At 41.0% G+C, this 16,024-nt stretch overlaps 1 long non-coding RNA gene across 1 annotated transcript in view; it reads right to left on the bottom strand.

Annotated features, from left to right (window-relative positions):
* Nucleotides 1-2,712: 2,712 nt before the first annotated feature.
* Nucleotides 2,713-16,024, bottom strand: part of LOC142829408 (uncharacterized) — a 48,148-nt gene continuing 34,836 nt past the window's right edge. Inside the window, exon 3 of the long non-coding RNA XR_012903805.2 lies at nt 2,713-2,862. This is a non-coding gene — a long non-coding RNA (uncharacterized LOC142829408). The remainder of the gene's footprint in view (nt 2,863-16,024) is intronic.

Raw genomic sequence — 16,024 nt, forward strand, 5'->3', positions numbered from 1 at the left:
GGCCACGTAGACAAGCCCTATGTGTAACATTCAGTGTCATCTACTAAAAATCAATGATTTTAGAAACAATAAAAAGGATTTGATCTACCGGTGTTAATGAAAAGCATATGTGGAGGGAGCATTCTAATAATGTGCATAATGATAACATGCATATTGGGGAAAAAAATCTGTTTTAGTTAATTTCACAGAAATCGACCTGAAAATGAAGAAAAAATATCTTACCAGTGTAAGCTGACTTTTAATAGTTCACTTCATTGTTCCTGTTACATTTTAAAACTGTACACTAACCTTACCAAACCTGGAGTGAAATCCAGGCTATTTAATCTGGCAGTAATGTGCTTATAGGAAAACAAATGAACATTAGGGGGTAGAGGAATGGTGGTGTGAGAAAAAGCAATTTTCATAATTCAAGAAATTTCAGTTAAAACATTTTACATCTGCTATAATAAGGTAGCCAACTCCCATTCACCCCCTTGTGGCCAGGAATGGCTCCCACAGGACCCTTCTATTTTTTCCCCTCTTAAGGTTATTTAAGACTCCAGACAGTCTTTCTTGCGATAAAACCATCCCTGCCTTGGGCTGGTTTGATAACAGAAACAACAACAATCCATAAGATTCCAATACAAATACAAAATACAAAAAGTCCACAAATACAAAAAGACCATCCCCAACTCTGGCATCTTCTGCAAAACAGGAGCTCTTTTCACATTGTTTTTCAAAAAGCTACTATTTCCATTCTTTTCTTGCTTGAGCTCAGCCTTCTAGCTCTGGCTTCCAGGCCCTAACTCTTCCTTGGAGTCTCCTACAAGAGTGCTCTACTCACTTGCATCTCTTTTGCTATCTTCTTTCACATTGTCATCTTTTTTTCTTCTTCTTGTGTTTTATGGTACACACTCAGGCTGTGTCTAGACTGTCAAGTTTTTCCGCAAAATCATCTGGCCGCTTGAATTTCCGCAAAAGCACTGACGATCTCATGTAAGATTGTCAGTGCTTTTGCGGAAATACTATGCTGCTCCCGTTCGGGCAAAAGTCTTTTTCCGAAAGACTTTTGCACAAAAGGGCCAGTGTAGACAGCAAAGATTTCTTTTCCACAAAAAAGCCCCGATCGCGAAAATGGTGATCAGGGCTTTTCTGCGGAAAAGAGCGTCTAGATTGGCCACGGACGCTTTTCCGCAAAACAAAGTGCTTTTGCGGAAAAGCGTTTTGCCAATCTAGACGCTCTTTTCCAAAAATGCTTTTAACAGAAAACTTTTCCGTTAAAAGCATTTCCGGAAAATCATGCCAGTGTAGACATAGCCCCACTTGCTGAGCCTATGACTGCCAAGGACTTATCCAGTATTCTTAAGGGACTGCTGTATTGCTTTTTTATAATACCTGCTTTCTTGGTGCACTAAATAGGGTGTTGCAGCAAACTACTATTAGTAATAATAATAATAATTAATAATTAACCATAATACATACTTGAATTCCTTTAAGTTTTTTGTATCAATATCCCCTTTTGCTTGTATATTTGCACTCCCAAAGAAAATGATCAACTGTTTCCTAGAACTTGCACATGCCTCAAAATGATCAACTGTTTCCTAGAACTTGCACATGCCTTCATGAGAAACAAAATACCTATACTATTGAAACCACAATGGCCAGTACAAATTTTAAAAAAGATCCAAATCATTCTTTCTCTTACAGTCTTGAAGTATATTTGTATTTTTTACTCTGGGGCATATTATTTCTTGGAATCATTTCCCTTCTGTTTCTTCTGTTCATATTGCCTGTCATTCCCTTTTAATTCATTTTTTAAAATTAGATTTTAAATTCAAATTTACCCATCGGGATCTCTAAATCAACTTGTTCATGACTGACAGTTTTTGCTATCTCTGATACAGCATCTTCCTTTAAGGCCCAGGTGTCTTAGCTTAAGCCCAGTTGGGCAGTTTTTGATGAGTCACAGGAGATAAGGGCCACACTGCCTCTCAAAGAAGCAAGTCACTGTGTGACACCTTCCAATCAATGTTCCATTTGCAGGGAAGTATAACACTGTGTTAGCAAATGCTTGGTTATAATATAATGAACCAAGAGCCAATCTCACACTAAAAACAAACATTTTCTGAAATACTGAAGCAAAGAAAGCACTGATTGTTTCACGCTAATTTCTACGTAGTTGGTCAGATGATTTCCTTCCTAGATTTGGCAAAACAATCATTTTTAGTTCATTCTACATATTAAGTTCTGTATCTAAAAACACCACATCATCTAACTAAGGAATCAGATTTAGTCCCAATTATTTTTAATTACAAGTGGAGGACTAGCCACTGGGCACAAGCTAATTAGGGGCATCTGGAAAAATGGGCACCCACATGCCCCAACCCAATCTGCCCACTTGCCCAATGCTCCTATAGGCCAATAGGGGTTTGTCCCAATTCAATTCACCAACCTGGAGAGCAGAGGTAAGTCTCTCTGCCTAAAGGTAATTTCCCCATTAGGAGCACAAAAAACAGAGTATGGAAGCTGCAGGTGGAAGGGGCCCCTACATGCTCTGCCTCAGGACCACATAAAAGGTTAATTCTCCTCTAATTATATCAATCACTGTAAGTTAGAGTTTCTTGCAGGAAATGCTTATCTGAATAGCAAATCAAATTTACTATGGTGTGATATTCTGTATTCCAAAAAATCATTTATGCCACTCATGTAAATCTATTATTTATTACAGGCACATCTGCATTCTTTACATTCACACTGTAGGTCAGAACTTTTCAATTTGCAAAGGATCATGGCCTGGTAGGACCATCTGTCAGCAGGAATAAGTGCTTTGGACTGCAACACAACCTTATTATTGAGACTGTGAAGGTAGATTCCAAATTCTAGCTAAAAGGAAATAAGAAAAGATCACATTAAGATATGGGAGAATATCGTGGTTCACAGATGCATTTTCGGTAATTTTGAAATAACAATAACTGTAAAATACAAATACTGTAACATCTACTACCAAAAGCAAATTCTGGTGTTTCTTTATGATATACCATATTTTTCTGACTTTTCATATCACATGCAGTATTTTCCAGAATGTATATCAGTTTTTGAGAAATGTTGTATACTTAAAATGAGTCAAAGAGATAAAGGCAAATTAGTGCTATAGAAAACAAAACTAACAAGTGAACATGAGGAACTTGCTCTAAATAGATAAAGATAAATCACGTTAGAAAATGTGTACATTGCTAAGACAACATGTTGAACATTTCCTGGATTCTAGAGATCTTGGCAACTCAGAACAAATCTCCTGCATGCCAAATTAGTTGTATTGACATCTTTGGGTTTTTTAAAGATGTTTTAAGCCTTCAATTTAAAAAAAAATATGGTTCCTTTATTAGTGAGAGTATAACAGAGATACACTAATGCATCCTGTTTCTACACTGAATTTTGTGTTATTAGATACATAACTTATAGATTAGAGAGAGAGAATGAACAATCCACATATTCCCCCTCCCCCAAAGGTATAACAAATACCAGTAGTTGTTTTCACATCACTACGCCACCAGAACAAGCTAGAAGAACTGAGATGGCTGAAATTCCAGGGCTTCTTGAAATTATTTGCTTCAGTGATGTTCCTATTGATTAGGCCACTGGAAGACCCACCCCACCACCACTTTATCCTCCCTACCTTCAACTGGTGCCCGCTCCAGCCCTGGGAAAGCTGGTGGTGGCTGTCTGGCTGTTCCTGGGGTGGACAACTTGCTCTGAGGCTACACCCCAACCCAGCTCCAGCACACAGCCAAGGCATGCTGAATGGTGGCTACCCTGCTGTTCCCAGGCCATGAAAAGTCTAGTGACAGCTGTCCAGCTGTGGGCAGGGACTCAAGCTCACACTCCCAGACTTTAGAGGCTGATGGCATATCCATTAGGCCACTGCAGGACCCTGCCTCCAACTACTGTCTTCACCTGCCACCCCTCACACCCCATAACTATGCTGAGTCCATCATACATCTGACCCACTGGCCTAAACCCCTCATACACTCCAACCCAGACTCTTGCACCCCCACATCCCCAGACCCCTGCCATAAGAATGACAGAAGACAGCCAGAATATGTGCATGATGCTGGATTTGACCAGTTATGATGTAAACTTCAAAGAACTGTGTGAAAAAATGCAGCATCAGAAGACCCATTAAATAAAGTCTGAGAGTCCAATGTTTCATGTATCTATTATTAATCACCTTGTCAATTATCAATAATATTAACTGTCTATTTTCAGTCAAGCAAATGACAGTTCTTATACGGCTCTTTGTTGATCACTTATTCTGAATTTTGGTGTAGTTCGGCTCTTTGGTTTGAAAAGGGTGTCAACCCCCATTCCAAATCCTGACATGAAGATCTTTGGAGTTAGGGTATGTCTACACAGCAAAGTTATTTCAAAATAACAGTTGTTATTTCAAAATAACTTTACTAGCATCTACACAGCCAAACCACTATTTCAAAATTAATTCGAAATAGCGGAGCACTTATTTCGAATTTGGAAAACCTCATTCCATGAGGAATAACACCAAATTTGAAATAGCTATTTCAAAATAAGTGCTGCGTAGACACTTATTTTGAAATAGGGGGCCTCCAGCCTTCCCAGGGTGCACTGGTGGACACTCCAGCCTCAACCAAAAACACTCCGCTCTCTCCTCCCTCCCCAGAGCCCTTAAAGGGGTTGACTCTGGCCATAGTGCCTGTGCCAGCTCCAAGCCTGCCGTCCCAGAGCCAGCAGTCACTGTCCCTGACCCAGTGGCCCCAAAACATGAGCCAGCAAGCCACTGGCAGCCAGCCCTCCATCGCTCCCCAAGAGCAGTCAGCCAGCTCCCAGGAGCCTGCGAGGGCCTGGAAAAGGTGGGCACCTTCCTAGTCCAGAGTGGAGATCATGCACCTTATTCAGGTTTGGGGGGGAATCCCCCAATGTCTATGATCTCTGAACTAGACAGAGGAACATGACCATCTATGGCAGGATAGCTGCCAGCCTGGCCACCAAAAGCCACATGCGAACCCAGGAGCAGGTTTGCATGACAATCAAGTTGGTCCGGTGACACCCCCAACCCTGAGCCCTGAGCTTCTTCTCCCCCTTTTTCTCCTTGCTTCCCCCTTCCACCTCCCAGGTTTCCCCCTTCCCTTTCCCACCCTCTCTTCTCCCCTCTCCCGCCTCCTTTCCCCAGTCTCACCAGAGTTTCATTCCTCACCCCCCCAGTTTTGTTAAATAAAAAGAGTTTGTGTTCATGAAAATACATGTATTTTATTTGACATCAAGAAAGGGGGTTAGAGAGGGGTAAGAGGAAGGACGAGAGGGAGGAATGAGGCACAAGCCCCCAGTGGGGCAGACCAGGGAGGCTCTTAGTGCTCCTCAGGGTGGAAGCTCTCCCGCAGGGCCTCCTGGATACTGACAGCCCCCTGATGGACCTCCCAGATGTCAGCCTGCAGAAAGTGCAGCCAGGCTCACAGCAACACGTCAAAGAGAAGCACCAGAGCGCCCAGGGGTGGCTCTGGTTCCATGTTGCAGAGTGCTGTGATGTCCCAAGTGATGGCAACCAGAACACGCAGTGTCAAAATGCTTTTCTGTCCCTCATTGAGGTAGGCAAGCAAGCAAGCAAGCAAGCAGGGAAACCTGAGAACTGGCTGTCCGGGGGGGGGGAGGAGGGGGCTTTAAGCACAGACTTCAGTTAGCCTAAGGCAGCAGCCCCACACAGTAAGTCCTGACCTGGTGCCCTGCCATAACTGGTTCCGGCAAGCCTTAAATGCGATTCAGAGTCCACTCAGAGTGGACGCGCTATTTCAAAGTAGCAATATGCTATTTCAAAATGCATTTTGTGTGTAGATGTGTTATTTTGAAATAATCTATTTCAAATTAACTATTTCGAAATAAGCTATTTCGAAATAACGCTGTAGTGTGGACATACCCTTAGGGAGCAAAGAAATTAAAATGTAACTATACTAGAATGCATACAGATGAGGATTGCCTCTGATACAGGGACTTTAGAACTCTCCTCACAGATATCCTCATCCTATAAAGTCTTTCACAAGACTTTTTAAATCCTCAATCCTTCTTCTACTTTTTCAAGTGTGTTTCGCTGTGACCATTCCTACAAACATAGGCACTGGTGCTTTGGGACTGGACCATGCATGGAAAAATATGAGTGGCAACCAGCTGCCCGCACCTGTACCCCAACACCTCCCACTCACCAGTGTCCATGCCAATTAACTTCACCCTACCTCCCATCGGTTCCTACTCAGCACCTCGCACCCACCACAATCAGCTATTTTGCAGCATTCAGGAGGCGCTGGGAGGAGTGGGGAGCAGTGAGGATGGGGCACAGTCAGGAAAGAGAGGCAGGAGTATGCTATTCATATATGGAATGTTCACAAAATGATGTGAAATATCACATTTTGCCCTTATTTGCTTAAATTATATTCACTAATCCTACATGTGAGTACCTGGGATTTAGGCTATGTCTACACTACCAAGTTTTGAAACCAAAAACTGTCTTCTGGTGACAAAATTGCAATAGCATATGCACTGCAATATGACCCTTCTTGCAAAAAACACTGACTTTCACATCCATTAAACTTCCACATCCACAAGGTACTTTTTTCTTTCCCTTTCCCTCTACTGTTGACAATCATGCAGTGTAGATGCCAAAAGGAAGTTTCCCACAATGCCTCAAGCAACTGCTCTGATCAGAATTTTGAATTCTACTGCACTGAAGCCAGGGACACTGCAATCAGCTCCTCTACCTTGCAGTCCCTAGGGAACTGTAAATTCCATTTCCTTCTGGCTTGCTCAGTATGGAGAGGCATCTTCCCAACTGACCGTGGCTGGCTATTACTCCAAATGCTCTCCACCTTGGACAACTGCAGAGCTTTTGGATCTGGTCAGTGTGTGGGAAGAGGTATCCCAGCTGTGAGTGAGGTAATAGGAATTAGAACACTTATGGGAAAATTTTGCAAAGCTTGTATAAAAAGGGACAGGAGCAGGATATGCTGTAGTGCAGATTGAAGCTAAAAGAGTGAAGCAGTCAAACCAAACTATCCAGTGCTACACCCAAGACCTGCTAATTTTATAAGAAGCTGGATGCTCTTCTAAGAGGGGACCTCAACTCCACCACCAAATGTCCTGTGGATACTTCAGAGAGCATGGAGTCAGCAGAACTAGGACCTAACCTGGAGGATGAAATCACAGATGAAGAGGTAGAGTGTGTAGGGCCACTAGCGGGGTGCCTTGTGGGGCAGGCAGCTGGAAACTGTTCTCCACTCCTGAAGCGAATAGCCAGTCTCAGCATCTGTTCCTGGGGAGCAGGAAGCAGGAGATGAGACACAAGATAAGTCACACTGGCTTGGGGAGTGCAGAAGTGGGTGTAGGGCTCAGAAGGTGGGACAGTGGCTGTACTTCTTTGAGCAGGATGTTGATATACACTGAAATGTCAATGGAATCCTGCAGAGAGATAATCTAGAAACTTTGCCTGTGGTACTTGTTATTTTTTCTCACGGGTTTCTTGTTAGTGCAGCTGTGTTTCTTCCCCCATGGTAAGACATTCTCCCATACCATTCTGCAATCAATGGTGCAGGGACAAAAGCCACACATAGGGTTAGGGTTAGGGTTAGGGTTAGGGCAAAAGCCACTAGTATTCATGAGCCTTGGTTTCCTTCCTTACCCTCAGCAGTGAGATGTCTGCTACTGTGATACTTGCCTGTGAAGAAGTGTGGCAAAATTAGAAAGACTCCCTGACTAGCTCCTCCACAAGTCATGACTGTATTTTCTTTTACTCCATTCATACCTTTCACCCTCCTTTGATTCCCCTTTCCCCCACTCAGCATGTTTACAGTGCCTGCTATGACCACTGGAATATTCTCCTCTATAAGTCCAGTCTGTCATAGAGACTCCTGCATCTCCCCTTCAATTTGCCAAAGGCACACTCCACTGCTATGCAACACGGCTCAGCCTGTTGTTGAAAACATTCCTTACTGCTGTCTAGGTGCCCTGTGTAAGGTTTAATGAGCCATGTCTCTAAGAGGTAAATCTGGGTTTTCCAGGATTATTATGGTCATTTCCACATCCCCCATGGTAATCTTGTGGTTTGGAAAGAAAGTCCTCACCTGTGGGTTTCTGTACAGGCCAAGGTTCCTGAAGATGTTTGCATCATGTAGATTTCTAGACACCCCCCCCCCAATGTCTGTGAAATGACCACAGTGATGGAGAAGTGCCTGCAGCACCATGGAGAAGTACCCCTCTTCCTACTGATATACTCTGTGGCAATGTGGTCTGTCACTGAAATAGGAATATATGTGCCATCTATTCCCCCTCCCACCATGGTTAGGAAAGCCCATCTCTGAAAAGCCATCCAGTATATCATGCACATTACCCAGAGTCATAGTCCTCTGTAGCAGAATGTAATTTGTTGTCCTGCACATTTGCAGTAGTTTGGCCCCAACAGTAGAATTCCCCACTGCAAATTGACTTATAGTGGACCAGTAGCCATCAGGAGTTGCCAGTTTCCAAACAGCAATTGCCACACAATTGTCTACTGGGAGGGCAGCTCTCATTCTGGTGTCCTTATACCGCAGTTCTGGAGACAGCTCAGCAGTCAAGAAGGTTGCTTTATGCATCATAAAGTTCTGTAGACACTGCTCTTCATCCAATACATCCATGACAATGTGATCGCACTACCCAGTGCTGGTTTCCGTTAATCTAAAAGTGATGGACAACCCCGGACTGCTGATCTATGAATGCCAAATGGAATGAAAGGTTATTGCTGTCCATCTCATGCAGAATGTTGGCCACCTGTAAGTCTTCTTCCTCTGCCAGTAGCTTCAAGTTACTCTACTGCAATGCGTAACGTCCTTACAACATGGAACAGACCATAGGAGACAAGTGTGGGATCCATGCTTCTCACTGTAGATGCTGGAGTGCACAGCAAAGAATGGTATTTGAAAAAATGATGCGAAAAGAATCTGGAAACCCCTGAGCTATGACTACACTGGAGCCTTCTTCTGGAAAAGCTTATGCAAATGAAGCACGGCATGGAATATCGCCACCCTTCATTAATTAATTAGCAGTCTCTTTGGCACAAGAGGCTTTTGCGCAAAAAGGAGCTGTATAGATGGCTCCTTTTTGCGCAAAGAACAGCTCTTTCTTTTAGGGGTTGGTTTTTTTTTTGCACAAAAGGGAGCCATCTACACAGCTCCTTTTTGCACAAAAGCCCTTTGCACAAAAGCGGCTGCGAATTAATTATGCAAATGAAGCACAACGATATTCCACACCACGCTGCATTTGCATAAGCTTTTCCAGAAGAAGGCTACAGTGTCTTATGGGATGTTTTGTATGGTCTTAAGATGTTTCATGTTCTTTTCTATGTTCCCATAGTGGCTAGCAACACATGATGTTATCAGGTCCTGTGGGATACATACCCACAGTGCATTGCTCATGCTGTTGACAAGGGAGCTAAAAAAGTGAAAACAATCTGTCGACAGAAGGAGCAACTGTAAATACTCTTTGGCAGCTTCTGCATGTCGACATAAGTTTCAGCTATGAAACGTAGAATAGTCACACCCTTAGTTCTGCTTGTTTTCTAGTATATATAACTCACATACCTTCAGTGAGGTTTGCAGGAAAGGAAAAAACAAACTATTATAGCAATAGGCAACACAAATGCAAAAATGAATATAGAAACCTATTGATCAAATAGGATAATAGTATTGATGTTATGATGAGCTATCTAAATTAGACCCCAATGCTCTATGTCAGAGCAATTAAAGCAATTCATAAAGAAATCTCAGTTTCCGCTCAGTTTCCTCTTTATCTCAAGCTGTTTCTCTAACGCATGCATGAAATGCATTATAAAGACTATTATCTGCAGTGGTAAAATTGAAAAAAAACTGTGCTGAGACAGCTGCATAACATTTCATGTTAACCTCCTGGGTTTCTCTGTCCTAAAGAAAAAATATGCCTTCAATCTCTATGGCCTAATCCATCTTGACTATACACTAACAGATGCCCTAAAGGTATGCTGATAACACAAAGCGGCTATGGATGGGCAAATTGGAATCTGAATACTGCTGCTCCAGCTGGAACCAGGCAAACCCATGGGGAGTCTGAAGTAGCTAGATGATCTGAAAGATAGTGTTCTGATGGATGCCCTTGATAAAGTACTAAATTTTAAATAATGTTTCAAAAGTCTATTAATATTATGTCTGATTTGGCTTTAAGGGAATTCTTTTACCATCCAATCCAGTGAGAAAGGCTTCTTATCAAGTTTCAAGGGGTCAGCTATTAAAAATTAGGAGACTAAAGTTAATATCCTAAATCATTAAGTTTTAGTGTAACTGTGCTTTCCTCCCTCCTATTTCCCACCCAACATGGCCCATCAAGGATATCCACTTAAAGGTTCCTTGTTCCCCTCTGTCACCTCTTTTAAGCAAAGAACTGTGTCTTACTCCCTTCTCAATGGAGGTTTTAAGGATGACCAGTTCCCTGCCTAATCTGTGATATCCCCAGGGAGCCAAATTGCCTAATAGGCCACTGTTAGCACTTCATTTTCTCTCTTGAGGCTATGTTCAATATAGCACCTGCTGTTTTCAATCACAGCACAGTTCCTTCTTAGCAAGCACACTGATTGTTAAAACAAAAGCATTATGCCAAAACCATGTTAGAACAACAAAACGCATGCTAAGTAGCTTACCAGAGGTCACACCAAGCTCAAGCTATGGGGTTTGGTAGGTGTCAGTCCTTCAATTCCCACAACAGGGTTTTTTTCACTGATACAAGTTCTCATCATCTAGGACCAGAACACAACCTGGGCAAGTCAGCCATTTCTTTATACAGTTTGGGATTTTTGATACAGTACTATGAACAACCTGGTCTCACATCTAATACATATTTCCCCAGAGAGGTTAAATATAATTCCAGCCAACAAAAATACCTAAATTTAATTTGATTCAATAAGGTCTCCAAAGGACATGGTAGAACATTGCTGTTACATTTATTTAGATTCCCAAATAAATATCCTAATTTCTAAATGTACTGAGCACAGAGCAATTCCTACTGTAGCCAAAAGGTGCTGGAGACTGATCACTTTTGAAAAATCAAGCCATTTATTCGAGTACATGAATATGAATCTACGAGCCTACTTTTAGGGTCTCATTTTTGAAAATCTTGACCAATGGGGTTTGTTTGTTCCTTTGGTTTGGATTTTGTGTTTTGATACATTTGCAGTATTTACTTAGCCATGGTATGTTAATCTTCTGTTAGAAGCAGTGCCATTAATGATGGGCTATCCAAATTTTGGTAGCTACCTTAAAATTTGATTATGATGACTATACAGAATACAGAAACATGAGTGACTAAATTACTCAGTAAATGCTACAGTGCCTTTTACTCAAATTCAAATGCAGCTCAGACTGGGAATGATCAAAAATCATTACCCTCTAAAGGCAGTCCGATGGCCTATATTAAAAGCTTATGGTCCCCAGGGAGCAATGCCCAGATATGGACATAAAACAAAAAATCCACCTCTAAAGTTGCCACTAATTGGCAACAGTTGCTGGCCATGGTAGCAAGAGGAACAATAAGTGAGTAGGCATGGAGACCAAATTTGATGTTGTCCCTCCAGATTCACGCTTTGGTGGGCAGTTTGAAGATGCATACATCGCTTCTGCTGGCTGTGATGTTCCTGTTCTGAGGACAGCTAACCGTTTTCAACAACTATGCCTGTCAATCTGGGAGCTTTCACAAGCAAGAAAAAAAAAAAGACAATTTAAAAGGAAAGACAACTAAAAAAAATCCCCAAAGACTATTAGCTTTTCAAATGCCTTTCATTATATATACTGGCTAGGTCATCAATCATTTGAATGATAGCCATGAAATGTGGGATATTGCTAATGAAATGCTAATAGTTTGCTACTCTGCCCTGCGGATATCTGTGCATTGGGACTAATATAATATTGATCCTGGGAGGCAGTAATGCAACTGGTCATAAAGAATTTCTCTGAAAATCATTTCTGGGAAGTTCACCAATTATAAGCAACTCCTGTGCAATTATAATAATGACTCAAGCCCCTCTTACACTAGCAACATTATTTAAAGATTTCCCACTCATGCTCACACTAGTGGCAGGTTTAATTTAGGTAGTAGAGACAGTACAGCCACCCTGTTTCCAGCAGCACTCACAACATTACTAACATTATAGCAAGGACATAAGGATTAACAGAAATAGTTTCTCATAGACTTATTCCCATCCCCAGAAAACAGTCTATCTAAGGGTGTGTCAACATAGCAGAGTTATTTCAAAATAAGGGCCATTATTCCAAAATAACAATGCGAGCATCTACACAGCAATTAAGTTATTTTGAAATAAATTCAAAATAACGGATGGCTTATTCCGACTTCTGTAAACCTCATTTCATGGGGAATAATGCCTATTCTGAAATATCTATTTTGAAATAGCTGTAGTGTGGATGCTTCACTGCTGCTATTTCGAAATAGCTCCTCCCCAGGGCCATTCAGAGTAATTACTTTCTAGGGCTTCCTGGGGCTCTAAATTGAGGTAGTGCATCCATATTAGGGGAGCCTGCCTTGGACTAATTTTGAGACACCTCTGTAGTGTAGACGTGCTATTTTGAAATAAGCTATTTTAGAGTATTTCTTCCAGAATAGCTTATTCCGAAATAAGTATGCAGTGTAGACGTACCCTCTGGTACTTAATAGTCTCAGTTCCTATAGTATCTGAACGACTAATAATCTAATGCAATTGGGTAGGGAACTGTAACAAAAGAGTTTAGGAAGTGCTACAATCCTCATTTCAAAGATGGAGAATTGAGGAACAGGGACTTACGCATGGGCTCAGGCTCATACAGAAAGTCTACAGCAGACCAGAGATCTCCCAGATCCTAGCCTAGCACCCTAAGCTTTGTGTCTTCCTGTCTTGTCTTCTTTTCCCTCTCCTCCAGTCCCTCCTGTACAATGGAGTCAACATAAACAGTTACTTGTAGCTCTGGAAAGGAAAGGAAAGGAAAGGAAAGGAAAGGAAAGGAAAGGAAAGGAAAGGAAAGGAAAGGAAAGGGGATTTGATTCAAACATTTCCAGAGATCTGTTTTACAACCTGTAGTTGGGACTGTTGTAATTGTTTAGAAACTGCCATTATGGATACATACACAACATTTACAGGTGACCTTGGAAGTTCTCCCAAAAGTCCAGCATCACTTTAGGCAGCTACCCTTCAGAAGATGCAGTTTTACCACACCTCAGCTCACAGTCTCTCAAGGTTATTTGGGTGAGATACAGTTGATTTGCTTAATACAATCTTGTTGTTATTCAAATTAACCCCTTTTTTCTGTGTGTAAGTGCCTGCAAACAATTTTCTCTCCAGTGTTGGTTGTTAGTGAATTGGAAGCTGCACAAGGCAGATTCATTTACCATCTGTATCACTAGGTATTTGTTACCCATTACAGTTCTGCATATTGATTCTTCTGCTTCAGCCACCAAGTCTGTGCAATATGAAACTAATATATGTATATGAATCATCTGTATTGCTGAACTTCTTTCTCTGTATCTCTGTCATGATTTCTGAGCAGTCAACAACATAAAAGGGCCAGTTTTAGACATCATACGAAATACTTATACTCTGAGGAGCCAGAAGGATGCATAAGAAGATGTAAGTTAAAGTTGGATGAAAGCTACTGATTGGCATCTCAGCTAGCTACCATAAATATTAAACAACAACAATATCCTTCACTGACTGGGTCCATTGTGAAGACTCAGCTATATGGATTTGTCATTCTTCCTGTTTGGTTGAAAAACTACTTAGTAAGGAAATTGGTTTTCTAAATATAGTCATCAGCAACCCTGTGGCACCAAGGAAGCAAGTCATCCTTTAAAATACATTAGTGTAAAATATTAATGAACTAAGGGGAGGAGTGCCAACAAAGTCAGGAGTAAGAAACAACCAGGTAGACACTTTTATAGCTATTTTAAAATTATTGAAAACTGTAATAAAACTTCTGTAGAAGTACCTCATTAAATTGGAAACATGAAGATAGTGACTATGTTATGTCATTTTGGATGTAAGCATTGGGCACTTATAGCCCACTCTAATAGCCTCATTTAGCATGGACACTTTAATTGACAGGGTTTTGGGGTTTTTTCCCCTCCCCCTCTCCCTTCTTTTTCTGCTTTATATTTGAACCTCTTGCCCCATATTTGTCATTTGAAGAAGTGGGTTGTGCCCATGAAAGCTCATGATGCTATCTATCTATCTAGCTATCTATATTTTTTTGGTTACTCTCTAAGGTGCTACAGGTCCACTGTTGTTTTTTAATTTTTTTTTACTATGTTATTATGTTAGAAGGACAAGTGATGTTCAGTTTGGAGGAGGTGTATGTATGTTTTTTAAAGAGTGATTGTCTTTAAGATATTTTTGGTTTGTGGGGAAAATAGCATGTTAGTTCCAGACCGTTCACCTCATATTCTCTATTAAATGTAATCATTCAAAAGCATAAAGTACACACTAACAGTGACTGACTGCTTCTCTCCCAAAGTTAGGGTATGTCTACACTTGCACCCTAGTTCGAACTAGCGATGCAAATGTAGGCATTCAAAATAGTCAATGAAGCGGGGATTTAAATATCCCATGCTTCATTAGCATGATCTTGCCAGCGCATTACTCCAATCATCAGCTGTTTCAAAAGGGAAAGTGCGCGCCAGGATGTGTTAATTTTAACTAAACCCCTTCGTTTGAACTAATGTTATTCCTCAAAAAATGAGGAGTAATGTTAGTTTGAACCAAGAGATTAGGTTCAAACTAACACATCCCGGCGCACACTTTCACTTTCAAAACAGCTGTTGATTGGAGTAACGTGCCGGCAAGATCATGCTAATGAAGCACGGGATATTTAAATCCCCGCTTTATTGACTATTTCAAATGCCTACATTTGCATCGCTAGTTCGAACTAGGGTGCAAGTGTAGACATACCCTTCCAGATTTTGTGATATTTCCATGGTACAGACTTAACTTTAAACACCTGCTGAAGCACCTTGCAAAAGAAGAGTTTTAGTCTTTCTGTCATTTACTAACAAGCTTCCTGGAGAAGAAGTAAAGTGCTAGTGATTTCAGGGGATGTCCTCTTCTCATTGAAGTTAAGGACATGCTGAAATACCTTGCTAAATTGGGACATGAACCTTGTAGTTTTTTGCTAAAAAGAAGTCATGAGAAGTGAACTCTGAACCATGAAAACAGCAGTTAAACTAACAATTAGCTAACTTAATATGGGTCTGATGTGGTTTATGAACACAAGTATGTAAGACAGTGACTGGCCACATGGTTAAAATTAGTTGTGATTTTTTTGACAATTTCTTTTCTTTTTCATTGCTAGATACTTTGCACCCATTAGCAGAAAAGGGTTCTGTTTTGAGGAGAAAATTGTTGTGAAGGTCCAGAACAGTCTAAATCAAGCAGAGTAGGCACCTGTAAATGTCCTCACCAGGAGGCTACTCTCATACTTGCATCTGTCTCTTTTTCTCTCGTTGTTCCTGCCTGTTTTTTTCTTAAGAATTTTGAAAAGATCTCAGTATCATCCCAATGGTAGCAAAACTTTGATATGTTTGGCTAAATGGAATTTTGTTGACAGCTCAGCCTTAATTCAAATTAACCTTTAAAGGAAGGGAAGGAGCTTCTTTTTGTCTCCCATTATTTCTTTATTAAAAGCCAATTTTTTTTGGTATGTGTATCAGCTGGGTGATTAGTCACGATGTTTTCCAATTTATATGGTGTAATGTTAGTTTATAAGTAGACACGTGTGCTAACTTTCATTATTCCACTTTTTACTCCACCCAACAGTGTTCTACCTATTCTCTACCACTTTTGTTGGGTATATGGTGTATGCCTGGAACTGGGAGTTTTGTAATAGGCACCACAGTGAATACTACAATGCTCCTCACTTACCTTTACCCAGGATTTGGTTTTGGGCTTTTTTTTTTAATTAGAGAGTTTATTTGTGTGACAAGGAGATTCTTT

Source organism: Pelodiscus sinensis, chromosome 4 (genome assembly GCF_052426305.1).
Source record: "Pelodiscus sinensis isolate ZL-2025 chromosome 4, ASM5242630v1, whole genome shotgun sequence".
NCBI classification, from domain to species: Eukaryota; Metazoa; Chordata; order Testudines; family Trionychidae; genus Pelodiscus; species Pelodiscus sinensis.